The 18,124-nt window shown below is 42.5% G+C and overlaps 1 protein-coding gene across 1 annotated transcript in view; it reads left to right on the plus strand.

The window, feature by feature from the left end:
- DLG3 (discs large MAGUK scaffold protein 3) overlaps positions 1-18,124 on the plus strand; it is a 54,992-nt gene that overhangs the window by 9,415 nt on the left and 27,453 nt on the right.

Below are 18,124 nucleotides of genomic sequence, written 5' to 3' on the forward strand. Positions count from 1 at the left end.
CAGGTGCCGAGGTGAGCTGCCGGATGGCGCGCCCCAGTCAGCCGGCCGGCGGGGTGGCCATTGGCGGGCCGAGCGCGGCCTCCAGCCGCACGCCCCGCCCCGTGACCCAGGCGGAGGGCGGCGGGCGCCCCTCCTCCCCCCCCGCCCCGTCGCGCGCCTCAGGCGTCTCCTCCTCCTCCCTCCCCCTCCCCTTCCCCTCCCCCTCCCTCCTCCCCTCCTCCCGCGCGCCCCGCTTTGTGTCCGTGGTCTCCCGCGCGGGACGGAGGGGCTGGCCGGAGCTGGCGCTTTCTCGGCACTAGACCTGGACTCCGACCCGGCGCCAGGTGAGGTGGGGCGGACGAGGGTCAGGCCCCCTCGCAGTTCCCCCCCCCCGCCTCTCTACGGTTCTGTTCTCAAACTCTCTCTTTTCCAGCACTGCGCCCCCAACTACTCTGCGCCCTCCCCGGACTCCCGCCGCCTCACGCCCCCAGCCCCGTGTGGTGCGCACAGCTCGGGAGCCCCTCCTGAGAGCCCCCCTCTCGGCCCCGGGGGAGCGCCGCCCGGGGCTGAGCGCCCGCTCTCCCGCCACTGGGCCCTGTGTGGCCCTCACCTCTTTGCCATCACCTCTCTCCACTCACGAACTGTGCCCCTTTTCGCCCCGGGACCTCTGCCCTCCCCGCAGCCTCCTGCCCGGCGGCCGCAGCGTCCCCGCAGCTCCCTAATCCCTTTCCTCCGAGGAATTTTCTTGCCGCCCCCCTCCCCCACACGCATTAATCCGCCAAACCTGGCTACCTCTGGGAACCCCCGAGCCTGGCTTGGTAGTCTCAGGACCCCACCCCCGCCCCCACCCCCAGCCCCGCTTTTGTTTGCGAGGGTTTCACACCGCTCCCGACTTCTTTCGCCTCCCCCTCCTCTTTGTAAGCCCGGCCTTTGTCCCTTGGGGCTGCAGCGCCTGGACTCCTTGGACACCTAGGCCCCGTGGGCCGGTTACTAAGGGGGAGGAAGGGACCTCTCCCGGGCAGGTGCTCTGGTTCCGTGATGAGAAGGGGAGAGGCCGGGAGCCCTGTCGCCGAGCTGTGAGGGATCGGAAGCGCCTACCTTTGTCCTTTCCGCCACCCCCCCCCCCCCCGCCCCGGTTCAGTGCCTCAAGGCGAGGGCCTGAAGGGGAAGGAGAGAGGGGCCTGCCACCTTCTGCTCTAGGCTTCTGTGATGGGGGCAGAAGTGTGGGGAGGTGACGAACAGGAGAACTTGTTGGTCTGTGGTCAAGGGAAAGAGGGATGCAAATGGATACTTTGAGTCATTTCTCTCCATGTTTGGTGTTCAGTTAATGACAAGAAACACACCTTAGGGTTGTTGGTTGGTTGGTTGGTTGGTTTTCTTATTTCTGCGTGTGCGCTTTGCTTCTCAGTGGAGAGCTATCCATCTGATTTTTATTAGCAACCAGTATTTATCATGTCATGCCCACAACTTAGACAACTGTAGGTTCTGCAAAGAAAATGGTTTCTCTTGCATATTTGGGGGTGTGTGTGTGTGTGTGTGTGTGTAGGAGAAATTGATGTGTTTCTTTCGGTTTTGCTCTGTGATGTTCCATGGGCACATGGAAACAATACTGTGAATTTATTTGGTGGTAGTATGTTGGAAACTGGTGACTACATACTTCTATCAGTTTTATTGGGAGAATGTAACTGGTTTGCCGAAAAAGCTGCAAGTTGTCCAGGATAAAGGGATTCTTTCCTGCCAACGTGTATTGCTCTCTGAGCGTATTTCTGAGAGTTTCTAATGTATGTTGAGGTGCTGTCTTAACGTTAGGTCCCTCTACCACTGGCTAAACAAAGCCTTTCTTAGGATTTAGTTGAACCAGTGTTGGCAAGGCTCTGCCACTCCAGTGGTAACTTCTTTATTCGCTTTGGTAAATCCAGCAGGGCCCCAACATGCAAAAAGCTTTTTTTGTTGTTGTTCTTTTCGAAAATGGACCCTCAGAGACAGGTCCAGAGGGACTGTCGAGCATTCAGTATTGGGCTCTGAATTTTCTTTGATAAAGTGATAGCTTTTAAAAATAAGGACTCCATGTTGATCATTTGATGAATATATTAAATACTGTTCTTTGGAAAATTGTATTACATGGCCATTTACAAAATGAATAATCCAAATATATGTCTCTTGGCCAAAATGGCAGAGACTTTGCATGTTTCGGACCACGTTAAGTGTTCATTGTTTGTATTATTTTCACATAGAATGTGGGACCTGGAAAGGTTTGCCTACTCCAGCCCGTCTTTGTGCAAACCGAAACAGTGACAGGAGAGCAAGGACATGATTTGCCTAAGGTCATGAAGGGAAAGTTGCCAGGGGTCAGCAATTGGTTTAGGTCTGAGGTCCACCAGTTGGGACAAACCATGCTTGGGAATACCTGAGAGACCTAAGACCTAGTTGGAGTGGAGGAACAACAGGAAAAGAACTGGGGAAATAAAGAAGAGAGACTAGGGAAAGAAAGATGTATGGGCAGGGGTAGATTAGAGTGAGCTCCGTAGTGGCCACTGAGCTCCATTGCCAAGCCAGTGCAGTCTTTGGCTAGATACCATTTAGCATGAGAGCTTAAAAAATAGCTTTGACTAATTAGAACAATCAGAGTAAGAATAATTTTTCCTTGTTTTTAATGGCTTCATTGAGATATAATTCATTTACCATACAATGCACCCATTTAGGTGTACAATTCATTGGCTTTTAGTGTATCCACAGCGTTGTATATCCAGCATCGCAGTCAATTTTAGACCAGGTTCATTACCTCTCCCCTTTTAATACATAGAGAGGGTTTAAGCATTGGAAGGGTGTTAAGTGTAGGACAGTTGCTTCCCAGTGTATCTCCCCTGGGCACTTAGGGGCTGGATGGCAGCTTGATGGGAGTGCTTTAACCTTGGGATTCTTTCATATATCTGGTTTATTCAGTGTGCGTTAAACACATGATGAAGATAGAAACCATGTCTATCTAGTTGAACTTTGTATTGTGCCTAGCATGGGTGCTTTACAAGAATTTTTATGATGAAGCTTTGGAAAATATTAAAATAGAAATAGAAGTGCTAAATGATAAGGTACCACAGTGAGAGATGCTATTTAATCGTTTCACTCTTGATTGCCCCAAACTGTTGTGGACACAGCAATCCTACCTATTAGCTAAAAATAGCATGATGTTCTTGGGCATGTATAATCCTGCTCAAAACTCAAATTGAAAATTTAAACAACTGGCTCTTGGCAAAGGCTCTCGCCCAATCTATTCTAAAATGAAAAATATTTTTCTGTGATTTGTGAAATTGCTCCACCAAGGGAAGTATGGGCTTCATGTTATAACATTTTAATTTAGGAACTATCTCCTACATTTTTCCCCCTAGTTACTTTGTTTTCAGCCTCTGTTTATAAGCTGAACTAGTATTTTTCTGGAAAGCCCTTTTGTTTTTAGAGTAAAACCTGAGCCCCAAATCAGGAGGTGAGCCAGAAATTGGTCACTAAGGTAGCTAAACTGGGAATTGATATCTTATGACCAGAAGTTTTCACATGGCATGTAAATCTGGACAGGCAAGGGGGGAAGAGAGTAAGAGAGTATCTGTTTTCCATACTTACTTTGAAGTGCTGAATAAGCACACTTTGACCATGGAAATGCCTTTAGGGAAGGCCTTCATGAAAGAATTAAGGATCAGTGATGATAATAACTTGAAAGCATAAAAGTAGCATTTTTCCCATGACGTTCAGGAACCATCCCATCTCCCCCTGTTGGAGAATTGAAGATGTAACCATAGCTGTTACCCTATCAGCGTGATCTCTCTTGAGAGCACAGAGGTGAAGGTTTACCAAGGCAAAGAATTCAACTCCTGAAACTCCTTTTGCTATCCTAAAAGAAGACTAATATAGGGAAGGCAGAAAATGAAGTCCTGTTAACAGCATTTCTGCACTGAATAGTTTAAAGGCAACTCGTTTTGTATTCATGCTTGTGTCCCCCCCCACATAGACTAGAGCCTGTTCCATGGTTTGTTCTACTGAATTAGTGAGTATCTCTATATGCTCCAGATGGTTTTGTAAGCATCCATCTTCAGGATAGCCCTGTGGGATAGATGGTATCATCCCCAATTTGGAGGATGAGGAAGGTGAGGGTCAGAGAGGTTGAGTGACTTGCTCAAGGTCCCACAGCCAGTAAAGAGCAGAATCAAAGTTTGAAGTCTGATTTCCTGAGAACTTCAGGTCCAGGGCTTTTGCCTCTAGGCCACAACTACCTCCCATCACAGCAGAGAAGCTGTGAGCCCCCTCTTTCTACCCAGATACATCTAGACACAGAAAAAGATAATGCTCTGAGACTCTCCAGGTGCCAGGAGCTGTTAACAAATGGGGTAAAACCAACTGCCAAATGTCAGCTTTTTAGTCTTGATGGCCCCAAACTCCTGTACCAAAGGAGGAAGTAACCAGGGAGTAGAGGGGCTGCTGGAAGCCTGAGGGAGACCTACAGATTCCTACAAAAAGAAAGTGGGCTTTGGAAGACTACTATAGAATGATAATGTGGGGGAACCCAGGAGGAACAAAAAGATGGGAGCTGGTTTGCTTTGACATAGTAGCAAATGTGTGCAGGCTTAAGAATATTAATTCAGTAAGTAGGCATTTCTCATTTCTTCAAGTGAAATGGAGTATTTGTCATTCATTTTTTTATGACCTTGTAGTTCACTCATTTAAGGCTACAATTCAGTAGTGTTCAGAATATTCACATCAATTCAGTCAATTTTAGAACATTTTCACCAACCCAGAAAGAAAACTGTACCCTTTAGGTGTAACCACCCCCCTGCCCCAACTCCCCATCCCCTTGAGTACTAGGCAACCACGAATCTACTTCCTTTCTCTTAATGGATTTGCCTATTCTGGACATTTCATATAGATGGATTCATATAATTGTGGTCTTTTGTGACTGGCTACTTTCACTTAACATAGTGTTTTCAAGGTTCATCCGTGTTGTAGCATGTACCAGGACTTCATTTCTGTTTCTGGCTGAATAATATTCTGTTATACGCATACAACATATTTTGTTTATCCATTCATTAGTTGACAGATATTGGGTTGTTTCCACTTTGAGTCTATTATGAATAATGCTCTATGAGCATCCATATGCAAAGGTTTGCATGGACATGTGTTTCCATTTCTTTTGGGTATGTATACTTACTGGATCATATGGCAACTCTATGTTGAACCTTTTGAGGAATGGCTAGGCTGTTTTCCGTAGCAGCTACACCAACCTCACATTCCCAGCAGTGAGGGTTCCACTTTCTCTCTATCCTCACCAACCCTTGTTAGTGTCAGTCTTTTTGGTTCTAGCCATCCTGGTGAGTCTGAAATAATATTCTGGGGTTTTCATTTGCATTCCCCCAGCGGCTAGTGACATTGAGCATTTTTTCATGTGCTTATTGTTTCCTATTCATTTTTGCTTTGCTCCATCCCCTGATTTGATTCTCACCCTATTTCTTTTCTAAATTGACTCGAGACCAGAGCAGGACAACTATGTTATTACTCAGGTGATCAGAGGGAACCAGGAGGATAAGGGACTACCTTTCACTCTTATCACTGAGGGCTAGAGGGGCTGAAGCCTTGGGTGTAGATAATTTTAGCTAGGAATGCTGACCTGATAAAAGTGATAGGGCCCCCCCCCCCCCAAAAAAAAACAGAAAAAAACCACAGCTTATTCACATACCCAACAATTCACTCATTTAAAGCATACAGTTCAGTGTTTTTTAGAATGTTCAGACTGCTGCAACTGTCACCACAATTAAGTTTAGAACATTTTCCTCACCCCTAAAAGGAGCCCTGTCCCATTAGCAGTCACTCCCCATTTCCTCCAACTTCTCCCCTCCCCTAGCCCTAGGCAACCACTAATCTACTTTCTGTTTCTATAAAGTTACTTTATCTGGCCGGTTCATATAAATGGAATCATACCATATGTAGTCTTTTGTGTCTGCCTTCTTTCATTTAGCATAATGTTCTCTAGGTTCATCCATGTTGTAGCATGTATCAGTACTTCGTTCCTTTTTTATGGATGAATAATATTCCATCCTGTGACTTTATCACATTTTGTTCCTGTATTCATCAGCTTATGAACATTTGAGTTGTTTCTGCCTTTTGATTATTACGAATACTCCTGTGAACAGTCATAGACGAGTTTTTGTGTGGTCATGTTTTCAACTCTCTTGGAGATGTATACATACACACACATACACACACATCCCTAGGAATGGAATTGCTGGGTCATAAGGTAACTTAACATTTAACATTTTGGAGGAACTGCCAAACTATTTCCCAAAGTGGCTGCACCCTTTTACCTTTTAGGCCAGCCCTGAAGTTTGTAAACTTAGGAGAGAAACTTAGAAGAGAAAAAAATGTTAGCTTTCTTTCCAATTTTGCCTACTGGGCTGAACTTTATATACAGATATGTGTGTTTGTGCTGGGGGTTTTCTATCTCCCATGTAGCCCAGGCACATGGTAGCTGGAGTTGGCAAAGCATTCTGCACCTAGCTAGGCAGGTGCTTTCTTTTCCTTGTTAGATGGTTTGAGACAAAATCCTATAAAACATCAGTTTTTTGGGACGCCTGGGTGGCTCAGTCGGTTAAGCGTCTGCCTTCTGCTCAGGTCATGATCCCAGGGTCCTGGGATCGAGCCCCACATGGGCTCCTTGTTCGGCGGGGAGCCTGCTTCTCCCTCTGCCTGCCACTCCCCCTGCTTGTGAGCGCTCTCTCTCTCTGACAAATAAATAATAAAAATTTTTAAAAACAAAAAACATCAGTTTTCCTGATAGGATAGAATGACTATAATAATATATAGGAATGAGAAGGAATTATTTATTTAGTTATAGCTCTTTGAGATTTCCTTTTAATTCAGTGTATTGCTTGTTGAAATCTTGACCCTGTTATTTACACTGTTGATTTATTTAAAGCTTTAGCCTTATATTCTGTAATAGGGAAATTGTTTTTTTTAATTTTTTTATTTTTTTTAAAGATTTTATTTATTTATTTATTTATTTGAGAGAGCGAGAATGAGAGAGAGAGAGCACATGAGAGGGGGAAGGTCAGAGGGAGAAGCAGACTCCCCGCTGAGCAGGGAGCCCGATGCGGGACTCGATCCAGGGACTCCAGGATCATGACCTGAGCCGAAGGCAGTCGCCCAACCAACTGAGCCACCCAGGCGCCCCCGAAATTATTTTGTTTTAAAGAGAAATAGGAGAAGTAGAATAATTTGGGCCTGTCATTGTTACTGAAAAAATACAGTTTTTGCTTCCTTATGTTAAGAATATATATATAAATAATGTGTATACATATGTATAAAAAATACACATATATTTTGTGTGTGTGTATGTATAAATGCTAAGTCATTAAATCCTATGGGAATCATCTTGGAGGAGGAGCCAAGGCCCTGGGTTCTAGTTCTTACTTTATCTTTTTGTGGGGGAGGGGCGGGGGGGGAGAGAGAGAGAGAGAGAGAGAGAGAGAGAGAGAATCTTTCCTGAGCATGGAGCCTGACATGGGGCTCGATCTCACAACCCTGAGATCATGACCTGAGCTGAAATTAAGAGTTGGGCTCTTAACCGACTGATCCCACCCGGGTGTCCTAGTTCTCACTTTATTTTTAAGTTAGCTGAATGATCTTATGCTAGTCAATCTCTTTGAGCCTCAATTTTCTGATCTGTAAAATAAGGGGACTGTGCAAAATGATCTCTAATGTTTCTTCTACCTCAAATTTTGTGTCAGATAAATGGAATTGAGTTGAAAATTCAATTTACATTTCTATTTGTACCTAGACTGTTATTGAATCACAAAGTCTTGAGCTAATAACCGTCTTGCTTTAATAAGGGCCTTGTCTTCCCCTCTTCTTTCCTGTGATAAGGCTTTCATTCTCTTGAAATGGATCTTTGTTGGGGCGCCTGGGTGGCTCAGTCCTTAAGCGTCTGACTTCGGCTCAGGTCATGATCTCAGGGTCCTGGGATCAAGCCCCACATCAGGCTCCCTGCTACGCGGGAAGCCTGCTTCTCCCTCTCCCACTTCCCCTACTTGTGTTCCCTCTCTTGCTGTGTCTCAAATAAATAAAATCTTTTTTAAAAAAGAGAAATGGATCTTTGTTTACTTTTCATTGAATTTGGATATCTTTAAAAAAGCAAAGGCCATAGAAATTTGGGGATTTTTCCACTTGATGAAATTAAGTGATAAAAATTTAAATAGACCAAAAGAAGAAAACTAATATGTTTTGTATAAATATGTACATTAAGGGTCTGGTTTACATACATATTCTTCAGATTTTCACAAGGGAGGAAGAATTTTGCAAATCTTGTGTTAAATTCCAGATTAGATTTTTTTTTTTTTAAGATTTATTTAGGGATGCCTGGGTGGCTCAGTTGGTTAAGCAACTGCCTGCGGGTCAGGTCATGATCCCAGGGTCCTGGGATCGAGCCCTGCATAGGGCTCCCTGCTCTGCGGGGAAGCCTGCTTCTCCCTCTGCCTGCCGCTTCCCCTGCTTGTGCTCTCTCTTTGTCAAATAAATAAAATCTTTTTTTAAAAAAATAAAGATTTATTTATTTTAGAGAGAGAGAGTGCGTGGATGTATGTGCACACATGCGAGTGGGGCGGGGAGGGCCAGAGGGAGAGAATCTTCAAGCCGACTTCCTGCTGAGCACGCTGAGCTCGGAGCCCGATGCATGGGGCTTGATCCCATGACCATGAGATCATGACCTGAGCAGAAACCAAGAGTCAGACGCTTAACCTTAACCACCGAACCACCCAGGTGCCCCCAGACTAGATTATTAAGAGTTGTTTTGTAAACACTCAGAAAAAAAATGGTGAGCACAGGAACCAGTATTGGTTTACCAGGTTCAAACAAGTCATGTCAGACTTGCCAAATTGCCTTGAGGGGACAGGGTTACTGGACTGGTAGGTCAGGGAAATATGGTAGATGTGGTATATCTAGATTTTGACAAGGAATTGGCAAGGCTTCTCTGGATAAGATGGTGAGGTGATAATAGTGATAATATGTCTAAGGGGATTTGTCTGCAACTGATTGATCAGTCCCAAAGGAAAATGATGAATGAGCCAGGAGCAGTGTGGAGGGGAGTTTCTAGTGGTTGTGTGTGTCCTGACTTTGTCCTTGGGCCTTTCCTATTCAGTCTGCCTCCCCACTCTCCTCAAATTATATTTATTTTTGTATTGCATTTAGATTTATAGCAAATTGGAAAATACAGAAAAATACAAAGTAAAAAAAAAAATCAAATCTCCTGTAAAACTACCTCTAGAAATAACCAGTTTGTGTCTGTATGTGTATGTATGTGTTGGCTGTTATTTCCCTCCAAACTTTTATATATCATATAATATGTATGTATCTCTTTCAAGACTAGAATCATTGATTTAAGCAGTTTTGTATCCTTGCTTTTAACTTGCCGTATGTCATGAATATCTTACTAAAATGGTTTTTAATAGTTAAATAATATTTCATCATGTGTGTGCCATAATTCGTGTGACTATATTCCCTTTTTGGTGGACATTAGGTTGTTTCCAATTTTTTTTTTTTAAATTTTATTTATTTATTTGAGACAGAGAGAATGAGAGACAGAGAGCATGAGAGGGAGGAGGGTCAGAGGGAGAAGCAGACTCCCTGCCGAGCAGGGAGCCCGATGCGGGACTCGATCCCGGGACTCCAGGATCATGACCTGAGCCGAAGGCAGTCGCTTAACCAACTGAGCCACCCAGGCGCCCAGTTTCCAATTTTTTATCTTATAAATAACACTGATGGATATCCTTGTATGAGGCTTTTTGTGAATCTGATATTGCTTCTTCAGAATGAATTCCTTGGTGTGGAGTTATTGGTCCAAAGGGTATGAACATGTTTAAGACTTGATATATTTTGCCAAATTGGTCTCCACCTCCACCAACAGTATAGAGGGTGTGTAGTTTGAGATCTTGCTAACATGGAGCATTATTTTTTTTAAATCTCTGCAAATTTGATAGGTAAAAATGTTATTTCACTCATATTTTAATTTTTATTTCTTTTTTTTAATAACAATTGAGGGGCGCCTGGGTGGCTCAGTTGTTTAAGCGACTGCCTTCGGCTCAGGTCATGATCCTGGAGTCCCGGGATCGAGTCCCGCATCGGGCTCCCTGCTCAGCAGGGAGTCTGCTTCTCCCTCTGACCCTCCCCCCTCTCGTGCTCTCTGTCTCTCATTCTCTCTCTCTCAAATAAATAAAAAAAAAATTAAAAAAAAAATTGAATGTGTGTGTGCATGTATATGTTCACTGGTCATTTTGTGTGTGTGTGAATTGCTTGTTCATACCTTTTCTCCATTTCCCTATTGAGGTGTGTTCATAAGTTCTTATTGATGTGTAAAAGCTTAAATGTAGTTAGAATATTAATTCTTTGTCATGTATATTACAAAGATTTTTCCCAGTTTGTAGTTTGCTTTTTTATTTTATTTTGATGTACAGATATTTTATGTTTTTATGTAGTCTATCAGTGTTTTCTTTTGTACCTTTAACAAGTAAATGTTCGCTTTTGTTTTATTCTAGTTATTTAATGTTATTGTTTTCACACTTAAAACCTTAACCTGCCTGGAATTTATGATGTAAGGTAGGATAGTACCTTTTTGTGCTCCAGATGTTTAATGAATTACCTCAGTACCATTTATTAAATATAAATAATCCATCATTTCCCTACTGTTTTGAAGTGCCACCTTTATTACACACACACACACACACAATTTGGATTTTGGTATCTTATTCTGTTCTGTAATATTTTACTCTGGGATTATCAGTTACTGAAAAATGACCACAGACGACCACAGTAACAGGAAGTCTTTCTCTAGGTCCCATTTTTCTGGGTTCCTCCCATGGAAACTTGATTCAAAAGATTCCGTTGATACCCCAGTAAAGATTGTCAGTGGATTTGTGATCCTGTCAGAGTGAAGAACATTTGACTCTAGACTCTCAATTGACTTGGTAAAATGTAGTAATCAGTTACATTAACATTAACTCAAGTTAGTAAGTTTAATCATAAAATGTTTTGTTTCAATCACTGTGTTGCAGCATCTCTGTTAAGTGGAAGATTGTTATGAACAAGATTGCCCGCTATCTTGAGAGCAGGGAAAGGTATATTTTGTCTTCATTCTCATGTTTTCTAGATGAGGTGTTTTGTCTTGGGGTGGTTCTTATATACAGTTTGGATTATGGGTTGAAGGAGCTAAAGGCTTTGTTAATCCTGCATTTGAATATACTATATGAAGCTCCTTTGAAACAGAGAAAAGGTCCTAGTTGAGGCTTTTACCCTAATCTGCTGGGTCATCTGGGATAGGTGAGAAGGACCAATGGCAAAGTCCTGTGAATAACTTTTTCTTTGCTTGGTGTGAGGTCAAAGCGTTTATCATTCTACTCATTTAAGACCAGGCGGCTGAATGTAATGAAACCTTTATATACTATAGCACTTTTGCTCAGTAGCTCTTCTTGCATCCTCACTAAGCTCTTTGGGGGACAGAAACATCCAGTCAACAGGGATAAACTGGAATCTTTTATGGCATGCTGATCTGTTTTATTTCCAGTATCAGGATGCTATCCAGAACCCTGGCCATGTGTGTGTATGGCTGAGGAAGCACATTGTGGCAATGTAGGAACCAGAACAATGACACTGAGGTTTCTGTTTTGGGTTAGTCATGGTTCCGAGCCCATTGTTCTAAAAGTAGACCTGAAATTATTTTTCTTCGAGCAATATTTGCTCATATTGAGACCTGTTTGCCACTTTTCTGCCCTCTCACATAGCCTTAAGACATTTTTTTTTTTTTTTTGCAATTTCTACCCATTGATTTGGTATTATTTTTTGACCCAGAGAATTTAAGATTATTTGCAGATGTGAAGATTTCCCTCTTCTGGCTCATATTTAAAAATTTTAGATTAGCCCTAGGTTTGATTCCTTATGGGCCTCATTGATTTGGTCATAAAATCATAATTATGTCAAAATTAGAAGGGACCTGAGGAACTGTCTCGTTTTAGAGGTCTTAGATTCTTTAAATAGTAGACCCTATAATTAAAAACTAACCCAACTAATTATTATTAATATTATCATATTATTTTATTTGTGATTCCTAGAAATATGCTATTTGGCTATTTATATACTTACCTCCACACCAACAGGTATCTTCTTGATGGACTTATTTTACTTTCAGCTCCATCCATTTTTTTCCTTTCCTCCCCTCCCTCCCTCCCTCCCTCTCTCTCTCTCTCTCTCTTTCTTTTTCTTTCTTTCTTTCTTTCTTTCTTTCTTTCTTTCTTTCTTTCTTTCTTTCTTTCTTTCTCTCTCTCTCTCTCTCTCTCTGTTTCTTTCTTTCTTCTTTAAGGATCAGCTCCATCCATTTCTTTTGAAAACATGAGCTATATTATTGGGACAGATGCTTGTAATTTAGACACATCCTGAGGGTCTGCGCTCCAAAGGCAACTATAGAAACCTAAAACACTATTCATACACATCAAAATCTGTGACTGTCTCATGAGGTTGTCACTTCATTTCCACCACAGTTCTGTACATTTTCACAGTGGGTGATTCCCTTGAGCTCAGTGCAGCTCAGCTAATGGCAAACAAGAGCTGTATGAGTTTGAGATTTGAACACCTGTACTTCTGTAAGAACAAATGAGCCTTTGGGCAGCTATTGACTTATTTGGAGTTTCTAGCTAATCAATACACGTGCAGTTATCCAGCCCCGTCTTCCCTGCTCAGTATTTGTACAGGGACTCAAGGTCAGGAAGTTACAGTTCTTTTGTACTTTATTTGTGTCTTCCTATTGTTGCTACCTGTTGAAATCTGTATGTCTGAAGTCTGTCATTCAGTTGTTTCCCTGGCTTTGTTGTCATTTCCAAATTTGATAGGCATGGCTTTTATTTTATTTTGTAGCATTTCCTTTTTTGTATCTTCACTCAAATCATTGGTAGTCTATACCACGTGAAGAATAAGTACCCTTTGTTGCTACCATTTGTTTCCTGTCTCTACATTTTCCTACCCGTAATCAAGGCCCAAATAAACTTTCTATGGGTTAAGAAACTGAGCCCCTTTCAGCTTTTCCAAATTAATGACAAGTGTCATTTTCTATCCAGAAAAGACAGTTTTTTTAGAGTGGGGGGGGGCAGAGGGAGAAGGAGAGTGAGAATCTTAAGCAGGTGCCCTGCCCGGCATGGAGCCCTACACAGGGCTTATCATGACCTGAGCTGAAATCAAGAGCTGGAAGCTTAACTCAGGTGCCCCCTGAGAAAACAGTTTTGTCATTAGGAAGGTAGATGGGTTTGAGAGCAAAGTTTTATTAGAGGGGAGATGGGTTTGGAGGCTTGGATGTGTGTCCAGTTCATATTAGTGAACATTGTAGTTTTGGTCCTCTTTGATGCTTTATTAGGCTATTAAGTAGATCTTGAAACCTCTGACATGTTAGTGTTTTGCATAAATGGTTTGTGGTTTTGTTGGTCAGTTTTTAGCATTTTGGGGTGGGTAGAAGGGGAAAGTTTTGTATTTTTTCTTAATTTGTTCCTGAGGAGCCAGAACTTGAGAATTAGTGTCCAGGTTTGTCCTGTTAGATCTTTATCATGAATTAACACATTCAATAAAAGTTTGTTGACTCAACAAGGGTGCTGATTGCCAAACTTTGAGAAGGAAAAAAAAAACCCACATCAAGGAGCTTATAATTTTGTAAAGGAAATGACATCACCACAAATTCTGGGCACTAGGTTTTAAAAGGGAGAAGTAGTACAGCGTCTGGAAACCACGTTAGACGAAGAATACTTAAGGAAGTAATAATATTTAGCCTGGAGAAGGGATAGCTTATTTTGAGGACATGATGACTATTCTCTATTATGGCTGATATTATCCCACTTTTTCCTGGTCTTTCAGGAAAAAACTCAGAAGTTGCCTTTGATCCCTTCATCCAATCAGATGTCAAATTTTATCTCTTCTAGTTCCAACATATTTCTTGATTCTTGTCCCTTTTTTTGTATTCTCAATTGCCCCCCCTGCTATGTCAGGCCTTTCAAGTCATTGTCTCTACCCGTAGAAGAGGTTCTTGGTCTCTGTTATCTTTCTCTCTGTCCTCCATTCTATATTACATTCCCAGAATAATCTTCCCCCCAAACCCCCTAGTTCTGATTGTGTCATGTCCCTATTTAAACACTTAACAGTGGTTCCCCTAGCCTAGTAAGAAAGTCTTATCTCAAACTCTTAGAATCTGGTCCCCAACCTTCCATCACTGCCACCTTACCCTTTTCACACTCTACCTTCTATTCAGACTTATTCAGTATTCTTGGAACCTGCTCCAGGCTTTCCCAGTTCTTTGACCTTCTTTAAACTGTTCCTTCATACTATTATGAAGAAGAGATCCATCATGTTTTAAATGTTGTTTTAGACACCAAAATTAGGACCAGCTGGCAAAAGAAATGGCCCTTAAACCAAGAATTTTCTCTTGAATAGTGTTGTCTAGTCTAATAACGAAGGAATAGAGAGCTTCCCAACATTGGACATACTTGAGCAAGAGGCTGAGTGCTGGCTGGTTTGGCTGATGTAAAAGCGGGGGCTACTTATACTAGGGGCTGTAGGGGCTAGACAGAAAGAGAAAGCGTGGTCCTCTGCTGTTAAATCTACATGTGAGGCACCAACCACACTTTATCTCCCCTTAGTAGCCCTCGTGATACACACATACACACCCCCCTGCTCAAGTCATTCCTTCACTTAAAATCTTTTAATAACTTCTTTCCAGGGGCGCCTGGGTGGCTCAGTCGTTGGGCGTCTGCCTTCGGCTCGGGTCATGATCCCGGAGTCCTGGGATCGAGCCCCGCATCGGGCTCCCTGCTCGGCGGGAAGCCTGCTTCTCCCTCTCCCACTCCCCTTGCTTGTGTTCCCTCTCTCGCTGTCTCTCTCTCTATCAAATAAATAAATAAAATCTTTATAAAAAAAAATAATAACTTCTTTCCATCACTCTTAGGATAGTCAAGAGAAAATGAAGAGGCAAAATCAACAGTAAGGCAACAACAATGAAGTTAGAAAGAAAGCGGTGGATTGAGGAAGCAATTAGGAACAAATATCAGCAAAACTTGAAACACCGGTTGTGTGCAGGGGAAAGGGGGTTTTGTTTACAGTAACAGGGAGGTCATCAAGTAGGGGGAGGCAGAGTGGTCAAGTCTAGAGGTAGATATTTCCAGAGTGTCTATAGAGCATCATATAGGTGGTAGGACAAGTCCTTTGAACCAACAACTCCACCCACAGGAGGCTGACATTTTCTGTGATTATGCGGAGGGAATATCTGAGGTTCCTCTTTGTCTTTGTCTATTCCATATTACAGTCTTGCCTTTACTTTTGCAAAACCAAAAGGTTCATTGAAGTGGTTTTTTTCCCCAAACAAAAGATCAATTTGTCCTCAAAGGTAAATTCTGCCTCCACTTCTTCAGAAATGGAAAAGCTGCTGGAAGCTTTAGAATAGCAATTTGTCCTCAGCCTCCAGTCATAAAGGTTTCAGAAGGTTGGGGTTCAATTTGGTAGTGCCAGTCAAATGTTTTTGTGTGCATATAATTTGACCCTGCAGCTTCACTTTGGGAAATCTATTCTATAGAAATGCTCATACAAATATACAGTGCAGCATTGGTGGTAATATTAAAAATTATGAACAATTTAAATGTACATCAGTTGGGATATGACTGAATAAATTATGGTCTATCCATAGTATGAAATACTATGCAGCTATTAAAAAGAATGAGATATATCTCTATGTACTGACATGGCTGGGTTTCCATGACCTATTAGAGGATGAAAAAAGTAGATTTATGTGACTCTTTGTGACTTGTGAGTATATATATATATGTTTATGGAAGTAAGTCTGGAAGGATACGTGCTAGAAATATTAACTGGTTATCTTTGGGTAAGTGGGATGGGGCAAGTGATACAGGAATGTCTAAAGGAAAAAGGTAAAGATTTTTTAAAATCATGTGCTACTTTTATTTTTAAAAAAGTGTAAATTCATCAGCTTTCTGTGCAGGCACATTGGACAGAGGCCTCTAGCGCTTTCCTTTCCTTCAGGATTTGCAACTGTATTGGCAAATTTTTTTTTTTTTTGAGAGTTTTCCAACCCTCTGGCCCTACCTTCCTTTTGATACACGCTGCAGGATACTTACCTTAGCTTTTCCCTGAACTAATAGAACAAACTCAATTTTGTAAGTCAAGACCAGCAGTTTCAAACCTTATCGGACATCAGAATCACCTTGATGCTTGGTAAAAATGCAGATTCCTGGGCCTGCTCAATAGATTTTGAGTCCGTGTGTCTAGGGTTGGATCCAAAATCCTGCTCTTTCAGTGGCACCCCAGGCGGTCAATGAGAAACCCTGTTTCAGGGAATGACATCTGATTGTGCCCCCACTCCTCATTTCTCTCTCCATGATTAGCAAAGGGAACCAGGGAGCAGTGACTCACTGTGGATATCTTTGTGGGTCGCAAATGGTTGGGTTCATCTGAATGGGAAAAAATGAATAAAACATAGTTTAGTAGACTTGAGAGTTAAGTAGTAAGTGGTGTTTCTTTAAAGTAGCCTATTTGAAGTGGGCCCTTTGGGTTAGAGGCTGGTCTGGTAGGCAGTGACTAGGCAGTGACCAGCCTAGGAGATGCCTTCCAGCGATGGCTTCCTTAGTTATAAGTGGAAGGGGAGGAGGGACGGTGAGGTCTTAGACTTCAGATGCTTTTTATGTGAAGCTTCTGTCCTTGGAAAATGATGCTTCTAGTATTAAGATGAGGTACTATCTATCTTAAGACTATTCTAAATGTTTTTTGTTAGATTTATTATTTTTCTTTGTTATAAACAAAGTCTGTTAACCAGATGCCCACTGTGGGTTATTAACATTACAAAAGGGTGTTTAAAAACCATATACCTGGGCGCCTGGGTGGCTCAGTTGGTTAAGCGACTGCCTTTGGCTCAGGTCATGATCTTGGAGTCTCGGGATCGAGTCCCGCATCGGGCTCCCCGCTCAGCGGGGAGTCTGCTTCTCCCTCTGACCCTCCCCTCTCTCATGCTCTCTCTCTCTCTCTCTCATTCTCTCTCTTAAATAAATAAATAAAATCTTTAAAAAAAAAAAAAACCATATACCCTAATTACTCCCAACAGTTAACCTTGGGAATAAAAGGAAATGGTAACAGTTCTTAACTACCTTCCCAAGCCCTCAGTGAAGCTGGCAGCCATCAGTTAAATAAACCATTAGGTTTATTAGTTTGAGAACAGAAGCATCAACTTGGGCACCGTTTTCTAATTTGCTCCTCATTTACCCAACAGTCATTTATTCAGAGGCTACCCTGTGCCTAGTGGACATTGGATAATTCTACAGATAAAAGCCAGAGACTGATGAGCAGTTGGAACTCTAAGGGGATCATCTGAATGGGAGAAAATGAATAAAACACAATTTAATAGTCTTGAAAACTTAGTAGCACATAGAAGACAGAACGTGGATTCCTTAAAGCAACAGCCTTGTTCTCTTTCTGTAGTCTATTTTAAGTGGGCCCTCTGGCCCAGCATTATCAACCTTGGATTAGGAGCTTTGAGGAAATAGTGGTTTGGTGGTTGTTTTTTAAAGGATTTTTTAAGAAACGTAGTTACTAAGCAACTGCCGTGACCTGCTGCTAAGTTGGAGTTCAGCGGGCAAGTCAATTCCAAAGAAGGGAATATATAAACAAGTTGCGAGAGGGGGGAAATGGCTTAGGGATAGATTTGGTATATATTTTTTCTGGGTTCAATGCGTATTTCTGCCTTCTACTTTATCTTCCCCAAGAAAGGGCTGCCTGGTCAGAAATCTCTTTGTCTCACCAACTTCTCCTGCTAGCCCGTGAGTGAGGAGGAGGACCAGAAAGGAGCCCACAAGAGGGCCCGGGTGGAGGGCTGAGCCCTGGAGTAGGGCCAGTTCCCTGGGCAGGAGGAAAGGTAGACAGCCCTGCTGCTGCACTCTCGGGCGGTCCAGGGCTTCTGTGACACACCGGTTGCCACCCTCTACATTTCGATCGTGACGCCTCATTGATATTGATGTGTTGCCTTGTAACCCTCAGAACGGGGACACTGTCCAGCTGCTGTCTTTTTCCCCCAACACTTAATGGGTGAGTC

The sequence above is a fragment of the Mirounga leonina genome, unplaced genomic scaffold (genome assembly GCF_011800145.1).
Source record: "Mirounga leonina isolate KUSES-001 unplaced genomic scaffold, KU_Mleo_1.0 Mir_204, whole genome shotgun sequence".
Taxonomy (NCBI): domain Eukaryota; kingdom Metazoa; phylum Chordata; class Mammalia; order Carnivora; family Phocidae; genus Mirounga; species Mirounga leonina.